General features: G+C 36.7%; 1 long non-coding RNA gene across 1 annotated transcript in view; it reads left to right on the top strand.

Moving 5' to 3' along the window:
- Positions 1-16,200, top strand: part of LOC117078924 — a 74,505-nt gene that overhangs the window by 43,646 nt on the left and 14,659 nt on the right. The gene's annotated exons all lie outside the window — the stretch shown is intronic.

Genomic DNA, 16,200 nt, shown 5'->3' with positions numbered 1-16,200 from the left:
AAGAAGGGTTGACATTAAATGGATACTGATTAAGATGGAACACTGAAATTCCAGGTCACATAATGGGAAAGTGCAGGCTTCTTCTAAGATGACAACCTAGGGAGCCATTCTCATAACAGATTGTTATTTGTGGTGCTGTATTCTAACTTCCTTATATACCTTGCACCAGCATGAGTCTGCGTGTACATGATGAGCAGAAACAGATCTTTGTGGCTTGATTAGTTGTTTCATGAAGGCTCCAAGGTACAAGTGAAGCTGTGTACTGCCTCGTGTACAATGGAAATTCATAGTCAGCGTATACAAACTGGTGTTCTGGTGAATGTGCAGTCTGTGTTGTTTTGTTTGATGTTGGGGGTGGTTTGTGTGTTGCGGAGTGGTTATGAAAAACATAACTAAAATCAGGTTGAGTGTCAGAACTCTTCTTGTTTGTCTATGGCTAAATGTTACGGTGTTTTAAAGAAGAGCAAGGAGTATAGTGGGATGCAGCAATAAAATGCATTTTATTACAATCCTCACAAATAATGGATTTGGTTACAGTGGTAGTTAAATCAGTGCTCCACTCTCAATGTATAGTGGCTCTTGCTGTGTTATTTTGTCTGTAACGTTGTGGTTTTCTTTGCTGGTGACACTGGAGTGATTATAGGGTTCTACCTTCCCATTCTTGCTTGCTGGTCTTTAGTGAGAAAACTTAGCCATTTGTCTAGGCTACCCTGAATGAGAAGCAGTTTTTCTCCTTTGCCTTGCTGAATAGTAATGAGGTAATGAGTGTATTCCTCTTGGAAAGACATGTGGACCTGTTCTTGCTGAAAGTTTGATGTGTCTAACAATGACTCTCATGAGACTATAGAGAAAGTAGGGCAAGAAAATATCTTTTGGGTGACTACAAATACACAAATACGAGGGATTCACAGTAGAATTTGGATGGTTCTCTTCAGTGACTGTCATGTGAGACAGAAATGTGACAGAAGTACCACGCCATCCTGAGCAAAGCATGTCACAGCTGATAGGAAAGGACATCATTGTCTAAGGGCCCTGGTGTAAGCTGAGCAGTATTCGGGAATTTTCAGATTGATAAAGAATGGCTTAGTTTGAAGCCAGTCTATCTTGGTGCGTTTGTCTCAATCAGGCAGAGAAAATCAATTTCTTATTTGATATTTTTCTCTGATGTGAATGAGACTCAGAAGAAATAAATGTGAAATCCTTATTGGCCCAACTGATTCATTCTTACTCGTGGTATGTGACTTCATTGTGCCAAACCATGGGGTTGAGTAATTATAATATAGTTGATAAATGTCAGGCCGCTTGTGACTGAGGAGAAGCCAGAATATGGCAGTAAAACAGGTCACAAGTATTAAATTCAGAACGTGGTGTGCCAGATAAAAAGACCTAGCTAGCCGAGGAGCTTCATATGCTTAGAGTGGTACACAAATAATTTTGAAGGGTGAGCTTTTGCTCCATTTTATATTTAAAATGTCCCACACATCTGTTAAAGCTTTTACTGTTAATAACAAGATTGTATAACTTATATAGTGTATGCATATCCATGTGCACTTAGCTCATGTTATAGTAGGGTTTTTTTTAATTAAAAAGCACCATGCTTCATTTTTTCACATTTTATTTATTGGTTTTGCCCGTACCTTGTTTTTTGGTTCCACACAAGACCCCCAAAGGTCCTAAAACATAATTGGAATCATCTGGGGTTTATGTTTCTAATGAATATTTTGATATTATGTACTTAGGACATATTTCGATGGGCTTAAATATGTTTTAGTACCTTTCAGAAAGTGGACTTTGAATCTGAAAGGTGATACTGCTGCTAAAGATCCCTCTCAGAATACAAATCTTTCTCAGCACAAGAGTTACGGGCCCACAAGATGTGTAACGTTCCCTTGGTTTATTATATCCAGTCCACTGCTGCACATGAGTGCTTTGTAGAATTCAGTGAAGATCACTGGTGTAAACCCACTCCAAAGCTAAACGCAATCAGTAGGTCACAATCCTTGGTTCTCTAACTCCCTAGCACCCTTCGGGGCATCCTGTTGTAATTATCCCCATTTCACATACACATAGTTGAATTCAGGTCACAATTCCAGTCAACTGCTCTGGAATATCAACTTGCAAGTATCACTCAACAAGAGAATATGTCTTTATTCTGCACAGAGGATACAGAGAGACTGAGGTTTAGCCTGTGTGACATACTATGCTGCCGAATACCAGTGGTATCTGCTATTAAAAGAACTTCTCCAAAGGAAAGAAGCATAACTTTTTCAGAGACAAGAATCCTTAAAATAAAAGCAGTGGCTCATACCTTCCAATATGTTGGTGGGTGTTTAATTCTGGTTAGTGGCCTGCAGTTAAGAAATCAGGTTTCCTTGTGGTTCAGCATCATAATCACATGTCCAGCTTTGCCTATAAATCACAGGCATTTGTTGTTTCTGCTAATTGGTGAATTAAGCTATTATCAAGTCTCTTAAATGTTACATAATTCAGATATTTGAGCAGAGATATCTGCTATATTAGGAACTCTTGAAATTTGTATTACCCGCATACGAAGGATAGAGAAAAATATCTGCCTGAAGATTGCTATACTGTGTTACATTTCAAACCAAAAGAAGGCATTTGCTTTTGTCATCACCAGCTCTCATTCTTAAGTATAACAGACTTGTGCAGGCTATGGGGTGTCATACTAGAGTGCTGTTAGCATTCAACAAAGGTCTTATGCACAGTAATTCAAAGCAACTGATACAGTAGTAAGTAGACATTTAAACAACAGAAGACAAGTTGAGCTGAACCTTTTGAGATGCATAGTCTGAAAAAAGAGGTTAACCTTTTTGAACTTTGAATACAAAGCCTTTAAATGAATGTTATATGAATCTGAGAGACAAAGAAAAGCACCACTCAAGGAAAAGACTCATTAATTGAATTGCTTTTTATTATGCATGACAACATGATGAAAATATATTTATCAATGCACTTTTTAGTCACACAAAATGGACATAACTTAATCCAAAATAGAGAATCGGGGATGCACAAAGGGATTGTTGGCTGTCTTCTGATGATGGTTTCTTGAGTGAAACGTAAAGCCCGGATTTACAAATATTACACAAGTGAACACTGTTACTGCACTCAGGCTGAAAAATCCTGTTCAAATCCAATAAGTGGTTTAAGATGTGCAAATAGAGGCTTCTGCAGGGAGTCAGGCATTAGAAGCCACCTGGAGCATGTGGTGGAGATTGTATCCATCAATACAGCAGCTGGGCTGAAATTATAAAGAGAGCTGCTTTTCATCACGCTTGTTTTAATGCATACATTTCTCCTGTCACTGGCACCCCAGGAAAACTACTAAGCACAAAAATGAATGGTGCCCATTACCTGATATTCATACTTGTGACAACAGAGGAAAGAATCACAACACAACAGTAAGCAAAAAAATTGATATCCAAATTATTTTTAAGTTGCTGCAGTAGGAGAAAATCTCGAGTACCAATTGGCGATATTTTAATATGACAGGTGGGGAGAGAAACATAGTCATTTCATATCTGATCATTCATTTCCTTTTCCTGACATGATGTGGACAGTCTCTCCGCTATTATTTTCTAAGTAGGGTCACATTTTTTTTCTCAGGGTCACGTTTTAAAATACATTTCATACTAAAAGAGAGAAAAGATGTCCTCTCTAATGTGACACTTCATGTAAAATCCTGGTTAGGGAAAAGATCAGGAGCCTGTGTTTGGATCAAACCCATTCTGATATTAAGGACAGAGATCACATTCCCTGCAGGCGGTTCTATAACTGTCGGGCTGATGGACTGGTGTTCAGACCTTTCTAGCATTTTATGTGGCTCATAACTGAATAGCAAATGCCATCTATTGCCTAATTGTGCTTTCATGATGATAGTACAATCTATATAACATACTATTAAACTGATGCCTTTGGGACAACATGGCAGCTACCTCAATAATAGCTAATTATTAAAAAGGCAAAACAAATCTATGGTAACAAAAAGGATATCTGTGGTGCCTTAGGTCTGGGGTGGGACGAGGTTGACTGGAAAGGGGCATGAGGAAAATTTTAGGGGAATGCAAATGTTCTCTGTCTATATTGTGGCAAAGTTACACAGGTGTCTACTTTTACCAAAGCTCATTTGACTATGCCATTCAAATAGGGGCATTTCATTGAATGTAAATGACACCTCAGTAAAGTCCATTTTTAAACAAAGCTTGATATCAGAAATATTTCAGTGTTGCAATTCGATTATGTAAGTGATATTTTATACAACCAACCTCAATTTTCTCTTCCCTTTCTCAATTTGTAGAAAGTTGTAAATACTCATTTCACTGTGTGAGAGGGCTTGATAATTTGGTGAGGCAAATTTTTTAGGCTTTACTCAAAGGCGAATTTAGTTTTCTAAAGGAAACTTTCTGAATTCTGAATGGGTTTAGGTGAATTAAATAAGGGTACAGGTCCTGACATGACATTTAAAACTCTCAGTTAAATTGATGTGATTATTTTTCCCTAGCACAAAGTAATATGTGCTTCTAGAGGCAGATGGTGCAGTACTTCAGGGAGTAGCATATCTTTAGGAGTAGTAGAAAAAAATGTTGAACTGGGAATATTAAGGGCCCTAAAATATTTCTACAGTACTTCCATTAAGATCAATGTACAATGGGAGGCTAAGGGGAGTGGATCACCGGAGGCCAGGAGTTTGAGACCAGCCTGGACAACAAGGTGAAACCCTATCTCTACTAAAAATACAAAAGATTAGCCAGGTGTGGTGGTGCGTGCCTGTAATCCCAGCTACTCAGGAGGCTGAGGCAGGAGAATCACTTGAACCCAGGAGCTGGAGGTTGCAGTGAGCCGAGATTGCGCCACTGCACTCCAGCTTGGGTGACAAAGCAAGACTCTGTCTCAAAAAAAAGAAAAAAAAAAAAAAGTACAACCCTGGGTCAATTTGCTTTTCCAAGCCTCAGTTTCTTCGTCTATATCTTAAATGAGTTTTTGCTCAAGCTTGTCTTTAGTGGTAGAATTCTTATTTTAAAACAATCTATTTTGGAGAAACACAGTAAATAAAATACATAAGAATAAAGCTATTCTGATTGAATTGCACTTTACTGATTATACACAAACAAACAGGCACACTTTTGAACTCCTAAGCTTCCTCAGAAAAGTGTGAAAATCACCATTTTATTATTTATATTCCAACTGTAGTATTTTAAATTCTATCAAAAAATACCTTGAATATTAACAGTTTAATAATATAAACAGTTTACTGTTTCATATAAATTTTTAAATCTATGTTTGATAGTGAAAGAATGTAAATTTGTTCCAGAGAAAAAACATGGGAGATTTGATAAGTGAAAAAAGGTCTTCCTTTTTTTTTTTGTTTTAATCAGTTTTTTTCTATACACATTTTTAGACAGTAATGGTGATCGTGAATGCAAAATATTCCTTTTCCCATAATATCATATTATTAGTACTTTTCTACAAATTATAAAAACTGTATGATATTCTATTGAATGAATTAATTATCTTTCGGTTGTTGGACAATTGTTTATATATTTTACTTTCAGTTCAAAGTAGCACTACATTGAAACATTTATTCATAAAAATGTTTAAGTATTTCAGATGTATAAAATACATAGCTTACCCAACTGCAAGCTTTCCAAAAGCCTGTACTCACGCATTCTTACCACCAATAAACAAGAAATTCTAAACAACATTCTTCAGGTCACTAAGGATGAACAGATATGCCACATATTTTTCTCATTCTGAGTCTTGGATAATCTTTAAATCTTACATTTTTGAGATTTAATATCATTTCAGAAACCTCTGAAATGGTTTACACTCCCCACATTTGGGTCAAATAATTTTTTTTTTTTTTTTGAGACGGAGTCTGGCTCTATCGCCCAGGCTGGAGTGCAGTGGCCGGATCTCAGCTCACTGGAAGCTCCGCCTCCTGGGTTTACGCCATTCTCCTGCCTCAGCCTCCCGAGTAGCTGGGACTACAGGCGCCCGCCACCTCGCCCGGCTAGTTTTTTGTATTTTTTAGTAGAGACGGGGTTTCACGGTGTTAGCCAGGATGGTCTGGATCTTCTGACCTCGTGATCCGACCGTCTCGGCCTCCCAAAGTGCTGGGATTACAGGCTTGAGCCACCGCGCCCGGCCTTGGGTCAAATAATTAAAAGGCCAAAAGATCTTGGGACACACCTTCAAGCAAAACCAAGTACTTGAGGTTTTTCTCATTCATTCATTCATGCTACCTTTTATACATTGGTTAAGCATCAAATATGTGCCAAGAATCTGCAATAGGCCATTGAGGTACAAAGTTAAATTCAACATGGTCCATTGCCATTGAAAAGTCATAGCTTGGCAATGGGACTAGAAAGGTACATGCTGTTAAGAACAAATTGTCTTGGTAGCTCAGAGGGGGATCCAGGAAACAGTTCTGCCCAGGGCAGTTGGAGTAGCCTTCATGTAGAAAACAACAACTGGTTTGTGCTTTTGCTACTGAACCAGATGGATCCTGGGATTGGGTATCTTGGGTTGACTCTGGTGGTCACAGTATTTAGTGAGAGAGATTAGCATCCATAAAGGTGAGAAGCCATAGAAGTCCATTGTGTGATTGAAGACGAGTGCCAGCATCACCTGACTGGGGTGTATGGCTGACCTGTCCTTGAAATGAATTGGGAGAAAGGAGGCAAGCCTCACATTGTCTGCAAGGATTACTGAGGGTTATTGAAAACACAACTTTCCTTTTTCTTTATAGTACATTTCCTAGGATTTTCTTTTATAAAATTGAAATGAAGTACTTGATTTCCACTCTCAATTTCTTTCACATCAAAAAGATAAAAGGCCGGGCGCGGTGGCTCAAGCCTGTAATCCCAGCACTTTGGGAGGCCGAAACGGGTGGATCATGAGGTCAGGAGATCGAGACCATCCTGGCTAACATGGTGAAACCCCTTCTCTACTAAAAAAATACAAAAAACTAGCCGGGCGAGGTGGCGGGCGCCTGTAGTCCCAGCTACCGGGAGGCTGAGGCAGGAGAATGGCATAAACCCGGGAGGCGGAGCTTGCAGTGAGCTGAGATCCGGCCATTGCACTCCAGCCTGGGCGACAGAGCGAGACTCCGTCTCAAAAAAAAAAAAAAAGATAAAAAAGTAACTTACCAATGTATTTTTTTTACTCTTCCCAACCTGTATATTAAAGGTCTTTAAAATACTTTTATGAAATAGATAACAGTGTTCCATTTAATCTAGCCTAAAGATAATTTTAATAATATCTCTAATAAATTTTTTCTGAAGATTCAAAGTGTTAATGTTAGTTAAATATTTTTAAAGTGTTAAATATTTAGAATAGCCTCATAGAAAAGCCTTCATTTGGTTCTTATGGTTCTAATTTGACTTTAAATAATATGATCGTATATTTAACTTCTGTGAATCAAAGATCCTGAAGTGTTTGTAAACTTGTCCTGTTAATACTGAGTTAGAAGTAGGTACAAGCACAGCTCAAGAGTAGAGAGATGAGACTTGGCTTTGGATCTCATAAATTTCTAGAATCTGTCTTCTTGAAATTTAACCATTCCATAGCGTAAATCAATCACAATATGATTAATCTTTAAGTTTCATTTTACCCTTCTATACCAGTAATTAAAAAAAAATCCACTTGTCCATAATACACAAATCAAAGAATCTAAAATTGTAGATTTTCTAACGCTTTAATACTTCTTCAAATTTGGCTATGAATTAATTTTACAGTGCACGAAGTATAACATGTGCATTTCAGCTACCGTATAAGCAGGCATTAAACATAAGACCCTAGCTATTCATCTCCTTGATTTAACAACTGAAGAATCTGAGCACAGGTTTAGTAAAGTGAACATCTATTCCTCCTTAAGTCATTTCCCCTTGTTACATGAAATAGAGTAATTCCAATTATTGCTTTGGGGGGAAGCACTAGAAAAGCCTAGGAGGACTTGTTTACTAAAAATAAAATCATCAGACCTAATGGAGAAAACATATTGTGCCTATCATGTATGGTGACTACCGGCTGCAAATTCTATTACCCCAAAAGAGGGAAATTGAAGAGAATTACAAACTTTCGTGTTTCTGTCTTGCCTTGACTGGTTCCATGTGATTTTCTTATTCTGTATTATTTTTAGCTGACAGTTAATAATGTAGATTCCCTAGCCAGGATAATTCAAATTTAATCTAAGAAGGACAAGCTTTAAAATAAACAAGTTATCTAAACATCTGCTTGGGAAAGAAAGGGTTTCTCTATGGGACAGTTTCTGGATCCTTTGGTTCAGAATTTAATGTATTTTTAAACAAACACATTGAATTTCTGTAGTGGAAATTTGCCATTAAGTTTCTTAAATCAGTTACAGTTTAAGCCATTGATTCATGAATCATTCAAAGTAGGAAGCCAGAGTTACCAATGTATGACAGCAAGTGCTGGATTTTCAGAGGAAATGGAACTGTGGCTTGTTTATCTTGGAGAGTATTCTTGTCATAATTTTTACTGCGCACATATATTTTGTGGGCAATTTTGTCTGTTTTTCCTATTCTCAGGTAGAATAAACCAAAAAAGAAAAAAAGATATTGCTCCCTAGTCCTGGTAAAGTTATTAAAGGATTAAAATCTCCTCCATTTAGAGGTGCAGACACCCTTTCCTATGGTATAGGGTACTGAGGGAATATATGATGTGCTCTGTGTGCAGGAAGGGAAGAAAAGCACTCACCATAATTTTACACCAGCACCCATTCAGTCCTCCAAACCAGCAAGCTCTTTTTCAGATAGCTAAGAAGGTGACTGGCCTCACTCACTCAAATAAAATGCTGCTGAGTGTAACATGCCAGAGTTGAGCAACTGGACCCGGCACTGGTGCAGAGGTCCGGCTCCAAAATGGAAGCCTTTGGAGTAGAGCGAGGATGCACAGAGCAAATGATGCCTCAATCCTCCACTCCAGTGAAGGAGATTAAAGGAAACCCACAAGCTCTGAAACTGATAACAGATAGTTATCTCTGGACGATATCATATTAAATGTGAAAGTCTGGATTTCATTATTGTTAAAACCAGAAGGACCACTCATAGAATCATTTGGAGAGGGTGAGAGGAGACTTTGAAAAGTTATTTGAATCACTTTATGTTCATGAAACTCTGGGTTTCTTCCCACACTTGAGTGGGAGAATGCCTAAAGGAAGATGAAAATGACTGTTTTCTCATTTGAAAAAATAAGAGTGTGAAACAGATTCCAGTATGAGAAAGGATTAGAGGAATGTATAAAAACTATTGGGTAACAAAACATACTGGCTTAATTGTCTCAGAAGCAAAGTTCAAATGCCATTTGGGCTTTAGGTTGGATATGGAATCTTTCAGAGTCTGTGAAATAGAGATACTCTTAATGTCTTCATAAGAACATTAGAGGTCTAAGTGACATAATGTGGGTGACTATAATTTATGAAGTGTTATTTGAAATGTCATTATCAAGTGCAACCCTCAAGTCATAACATATGTGTGCAAATTGCTCATATAGACACTGGCCTCAAATCTGTCATTTAATGTTTAGGGAAATTCATCAAATAACATACACATTTCTTGAGTTCTCCTGCATCTTTTTCATATGTATTTTGTTTGTGCCAAATTAGACACTAGCTGTCTACTCCTTTAAACCTTTGGGAAGACTTTCCAAAAACTTTTGTATTCAACAAATGTCTATTAAGTGCAAGACTCTATGCTAGGTGCTTGAAATTTTTATAAATTACTTTAAAATTGCTCATATTATCTTAAAAGTTAATTTTTTGTATCTCTTTGGGGGATGCATTTTTAAAGGTTGCTATGAGTTCATTTATTTTTGTCTTCCTTTTCTTGAAATAATCCATTGAAGAATAGCCTAAAAAAGAAAAACACGAGACAGGTTCCATTACAATTATACTACTTTACTGGAAATTTTAAAAAATGATTTTTGAGATTAATGCTGCAAGTGTTTTGTACTTTAGGCACCTAATTTATAAATGTATTATCTACTTTGTTTCTGTATTTACTTATATAGATAGATCAATACAAAATTTACTTACCGAAAGCTGTGTTTGGTTCCAGCAAGACTTAAGTCGTATGTGGATTTTTCTTCATCGCTAGATGTATTTTTATTTTCAAAAAGGTTTTCCACACAGAACACAGAGGCTTCACAATACTTACATGGGGGCAATGCTGCTTTTCAATTTTCAAGAAACCATTTCCACTTTTCTCTTACTTCAGGTTTTCTGATCACCAAGAATTTTCCCAATCAGTTGAAATAAGGAGTAGTTGTCTCATGAATTTAAGAAGCACTGAAAATCTCTACCAGTGTTCATAATCTGGGGACGAGTGGCAAACGTTTCACTTTAGCTCCACTTACTATATTTGAGTTCTTTGACAAATACCCCTAAGGAAACATGGTGACACCATTGTGTGTCTGTTACTATTACATTTCCAAGAAAGATCAGATTTTTCTTTAGTTGGTCCGCTTAGAAAACAGTGTGACTTTGTAATAATTAGAGCAAGTAATTCCAGAAACAGTAAAGCAGTGAGTATCAGTGTGGCTCTATAGTCAGAGATGTGAATGTGAGTACTGGTTCCAATACGCTAGTTGTAGAATTTGAAAAGTTTCTGAGCCACCTGTGTCTTGGTTTTCTCGTTTGTAAAATGCAAACAGTTATACTACATTCCTCATAGGTATTTTTAAGTATTGAGGGAGCGATGCATGTAAATTCATAGAAGGGTTATGGCTAGTAAGCACTCAATAAATATTAGATATTATTATTATCATTAATTGAGACCAACTTCTCAGATAATCCAATTCTACTATTGATCCTCTCTCACACTGGTAATTGATTACACTATATTATTAAAATAGGTTTTGAAACCTGTTTGTATTAATCTATCAATACTGTAATATGTTGCTGCTTTTCTTTCCCAAAGTGATTAGAAAATTCCTGCATTACATCATGGCCAACAGCAATATGCATGCCTATTACAAAGAAATAAATATCAACAAGGAGATGTATCCTACAAATATATCCTTTAGCTGTGTTTTTTTTTTTTCTAAAGGTGTAGAAAAGAAAAGCAAGGTGAAGAAAGCATTCTGCTTACTTGAGTGACTCAGATAAAGCTTGTGGACTTGGGGGTGAAAGCCTTTTCAAATCTTTGAGCTGGGCTTCATCTCCTAGACATTATCCTCAATGCAGTGGTTTCTGGTCCTGAGGCTTTGTAGTAAGTAGGGTTACCCACACCTACTGCTACTGAGATCATTCTTCAAGAGCATGGTTTCTCAACCTTGCCACTCCTGTGTGGTCTGGATTATTCCTTGTTGCAACTGTGGTCCTGTACATTGTAGGATGTTCAGCAGCATCTCTACCCACTAGACGCCAGTAGTACCTCCCTCAGGTTGTGAAAATCAAAAATGTTTCCATGCATGTGCAAATGTTCCTTGGGTGGCAAAAGCACCCTGAGTTGAGAGCAACTGCCCTAGAACACCTTGACTGGGACATAAGCACGTTCCACCCATCAGTTCTTCTGCCTAATGCTCTGATTCATATTATATTTCATTAGAACAACAAGCCAACATTAAATCAATAAGCCTTTTCATTCCCCAGTCTCCTATCTGGCCCTCCTTTAATTCAGGCACTCATTCATTACTCTTTATGCACACACACACACACACACACACACGTATGTATGTATTATTGAGTGCCTCCAATGTGTTAGTTCAGGCCCTCGTCAGTCTTGCTTGCACTTATCGTAGCATTTCCTAACTGGTTTCTCTCTCTTTACCAGCCCCCTAACCAACCCCTGGAATGAAGTCTACATTCCACTTGTTCAAAGGATTTCTCTAAAACCCAAACCCGATCTTATCTCTACTTTCTAAAGAATGATTCAATAGTTTCTTACTGCCCTCAGGATGAAGTCCAAACACTTAAACCTAGCACACAAACATTCATACTCCTTATTAATAATAAACATGTGTCTCTAAATGTACATAATTGCCTAAATTTCTATGCTTTTGCATGTCTATCAGCAATGCTCTTTAACTTTGTAACCATTTGAATTAATTTTTGTTGTTTTTTCAACAGTCCACTCGGTTATCCTTTGCTTTCAAAAGTCTTCTTCACACCCTTGGGTAACATCAGAATATTTCCCTATTCTATTGATCACAGATAGTTTATTATAGTACTTGCCAGTCTGTTGTGATTGTTTAGATCTTTCTCTTTCTGATGGAATGTGAGTTCTGCTAAGGTATAAGTGAAACTTATCCACCTTTGTAGTCCCATTATCAAACAAGGACTGGCTCAGAGTTAGTGTGTAAAATAAAATACAAATTAATTGAACTGAATTTAAAAAAGAAACTGGGATATTCACTTGACTTAGTTTCTTCCTATCTTATTACCCGGTTTGTTTATTTCATATCACTTACCCTTATGATGAGTCATATCTGTTTTTATTTATCAGTTTATTCACTCATTTATTGTCTGCTTCCACCCTTTCCTACTATGAAGATGTAATTTGTATGAGAACAAGGAACATTTTTCTATGTTTTTTGAATGCTATTTACCAGCACCTATGAGGGTGCTGTAAAGATACTAAGAACTCAAAAACAAGTTGCTGAATGAATAAACGCAAGAAGTAGGCTGAAAAACAGAAGCTAGTTAATGAAACCAAGGATGAGTGGTCACAGATGTAGGAAATGAAGTGAGAGAATATATTTAAATATAAGAAATAAAATTTTATTAATCTGTTATGTTTTACTTGAAAATAAATGCACATGGTTTGAGGAAGTATACAATAACAATAAAGCCAAACCTAGAAAGAAGAAAAAGAAAGAGCTTCCAGTTTTTTCCTGCCACCTATAGGAAACAGACTGGCAGCTGCTGTTACAAGCAAAAAGAAAAATTGTCATGCACAAGGTTCATGTTCTCATGATTGATGGACATTTCCTTTTGAAAATATGCCTATTTATAATCACAAATAAAATTCCTGTTTGTCTCATGAACAACAGACCATGAGTCTTATGGATTTGCCTCCTAAGAGTTAAATAACCTACTAATGCCACTTGACAGTGAGGATAAAGCTACTGTTCTACTGTGATAGATAATCCTCCACATGGGGTGGTGGGACTGGAGAAGCAACAAGAGAGACAGGAGAGAGGAGACATCTATCTTGCTAAGCAATTTATGAATTGAACCCTAAATCCTTAAGGTACTAGATGGTGTGCTAATGCAGAGTTGATTGGATTTAGTTTAAAATACTGAGTTAAAATGTGCAGGTGTCTTGAGCAGGTGCACAGTATTCTGCTAATAAACAGAAGACATTAAACCTGAAGCAAGGCTTACTTTTCTGCATTATAGAAATTTCACAGACCTATAGAAAGTACAAGAAATATTGCATGAGCGAGGACTATTCATTCAGTATCTCTTCAAACCAAGTAAATCAAGAAAACAATGTGCTAGTTCAAATTTGTGCCATGAGGTTTTTCTTTTCTAAACATTTAAAATGAAATATAATGATAATTCCCCCTCTATTTGAGTATCATCATATTTATATAAGTGGGTCTGAAAAATGCTGTGCTTTCTTGCAACCTCAAAAAATATATAGATGTACGGAAATCATATCATGCTCTATTTTTTCTGACACACGCTCACAGTTGGAGTCCCAGTGTCATAATGAAAAATTGCTGTTAATTTTCAGCTTATGGATGTGAAGAGCTGGGAGCTCTGGCCACACTGGGAATTAGCTGGTGCAAGCTACAGAGATCCATTATTTAGGGTGCGGCAAGATTTAAAATAGCCTTGACATTCCAGAAAGAGGATTGACTGGCAAAGGAGCATAGTACTTTGGGAGTGGTGACTTTCTCTGGGAAATAATTCCATATGAGAGAGGTATTTGAATAACTCTGGCATATTTTTCATCTAGCTCCAAATAGGTTTGAATAAGATGTCATTCAAGAACTTTTTCACATAAAATATTTTAGTTTGGATGTCTACTCCTTATGTTGTTTATTAAAATATCACTATGGGGGTAACAGCTAGTTTCATATGTACCGTTCATCATGGAGCTAATTTGTTCCTATGTATTGGGCACTATACTTTAAATAAATATACTGTATATTGTTATAGACTAACTTCTTTGGTTTCTGTGGTGCATATTATAATCTATTGTGGATGTCTTATGTTGGATGTTAATATATGTTACATTTTTCTTTTACATTTTTGGGAAGATGGAATGATGTATGAAGATGAATTCACAATGTAGAAGTGAGATTCCTGTTTGCTGATAAAAATCTCCTCTGAACTCTTAGGGTTGTCTGTGAACTACAGCTTGGCAAACAGTTTCAGTTGCAATCTAATTAAGGTTTATAAGCAAGGTTTATAATGTCTTCTACTTTTTGCTTTCAAGGTTGAAACAATACTTAATATCTTCTTATCCTCCTGACCTAGCCTGTAAATAAAAGACAACCTAATGTCTGCTCACTAAATCAAGGAATAGGTACACATGCCAGATTCTAAACTATAGTAAATATTATTAAACACCTCATATTTTTTCACACCTTAAAATAATCCCATCTAATCAGTGCCATAGTAAAATTACTTACAGAAACAAAGTGAAAATGACTTTCTTCCATTTGCCAGTGTTGATACTAAACCCAGAGATGGTCTTGTCCTCAATTTGCACAGCAGTACTTCTGTCTTTCCACCATGGCTCATTTTATTTATTAATTTACTTATTTAATGTATTTCCAAGATATTCAGTAATATGTCAACTGGAAGCCCATTTTTACATTTGAGCCTTGCCTGCCTATTTATTTGATTAGGAAATCTAATCAATCATACAGGTGATTGATGTATAAATGGATATTTGGAGGTTTCAAATAAAGATACGTTTTAATTGTGATCAGAATCACATTATCTTAATCCATAAACCTCAAGATGTTTTGGTAAGGAGGGGAATTAGCCTTAAAAGCCAAACTCGCTCTTTTAGGATTATTATTAATCATAAATAATCTTTGAAAATTTTATTTTGGTGAATCCATTATTCCAAAGTAGGATTCTTATCATTTTCTCTCTAAATTTCTGACTAGTTTTTTCACCTCACTGAATAAATCTAGAGTTAAGAGATACTAGCTGATTGCTAAATTCCTGTCTTATTCATAAGGCTTTATAACTATTTGGGCAAATAAATGGGGCTTTAAGTAACCATCTTAGATCTGGGACTGGGAGAGTGGGAGGGAAGCTATTTCTTTTATGTAGCCTGACTTCTTATGCTAAATCTTAGAACTATTGTTGTCTTGATTCACTGAGGGTGAATGAGGAAAGAGGGAGCATTCTGTATTAAAGATCTTGATTGTGATGGACTTGGAATCTGTCAAATATATCAGAAGGTGTTGAGTTCACACTTTCGTATATTTTTTTGTATGTTGTCCTTTGAGTTCCTTTGATGCTTTCTTCCATGCAGCACGTCTTAGTGATTTAATGCAGGATTAGCCCACAGTGATTTTACACTAAAAGAATTACTGTCTTGTGGAAAACCTGCTATTCTTACCTCTATTTATTGTTTCCTCAATAGAAAAAGGTCTAGTAAACTAGTAGCTTTTCTGCTTTACTGTTCACTCTGTCCTTTTAGGAACTAAACTGGCTCTAAAGAGCGTAATTCAAGGGTTTTTGTTCAATAGTTTTTAATCTTTTTGCTGACAGTCCTGCAACAGGTCATCCAGGTTTAGAATCATTAAGGATGCTTAAATACAGTACTTGATCACTGATCATTTGAGAGAGTACATACTGCATTTCAGTATCCAAAACCAGAATTTGTGGTCTTTACTGAGGAATCAGTAGTCATCTACATAAGTTTGCAGCTAAATCTTCAGAGTTTACATCCCACATATAACCTTACTTTGGAATATAATTATTTTTTAACATGCACATAAGTTGAGATCACCCTTACCTAGCTTGGTGTTATTCTAACACAGTGGTTCTTAAACTTAACGGGCATCAGAATCACCTGGAGGACTTGTGAAACCCAGATTGCAGGGCCTCCCTCTAGAGTTCTGTCTCAGTAGATCTAAAGTGGTAAGCTGGTATTTCTAACAAGCTCACAGGTGATGGGGATGATGCTTCTAGCCCAGGACTGCTCTCTGGGGACTTCTGTTCAGCATTACCCTAGTGGAAAACATTAC

The sequence above is a fragment of the Trachypithecus francoisi genome, unplaced genomic scaffold (assembly GCF_009764315.1).
Source record: "Trachypithecus francoisi isolate TF-2019V2 unplaced genomic scaffold, Tfra_2.0 Lachesis_group7, whole genome shotgun sequence".
Lineage (NCBI taxonomy): Eukaryota > Metazoa > Chordata > Mammalia > Primates > Cercopithecidae > Trachypithecus > Trachypithecus francoisi.
Note: the sequence above shows the minus strand (reverse complement) of the source record. Positions and strands in the feature narration are given on the sequence as shown.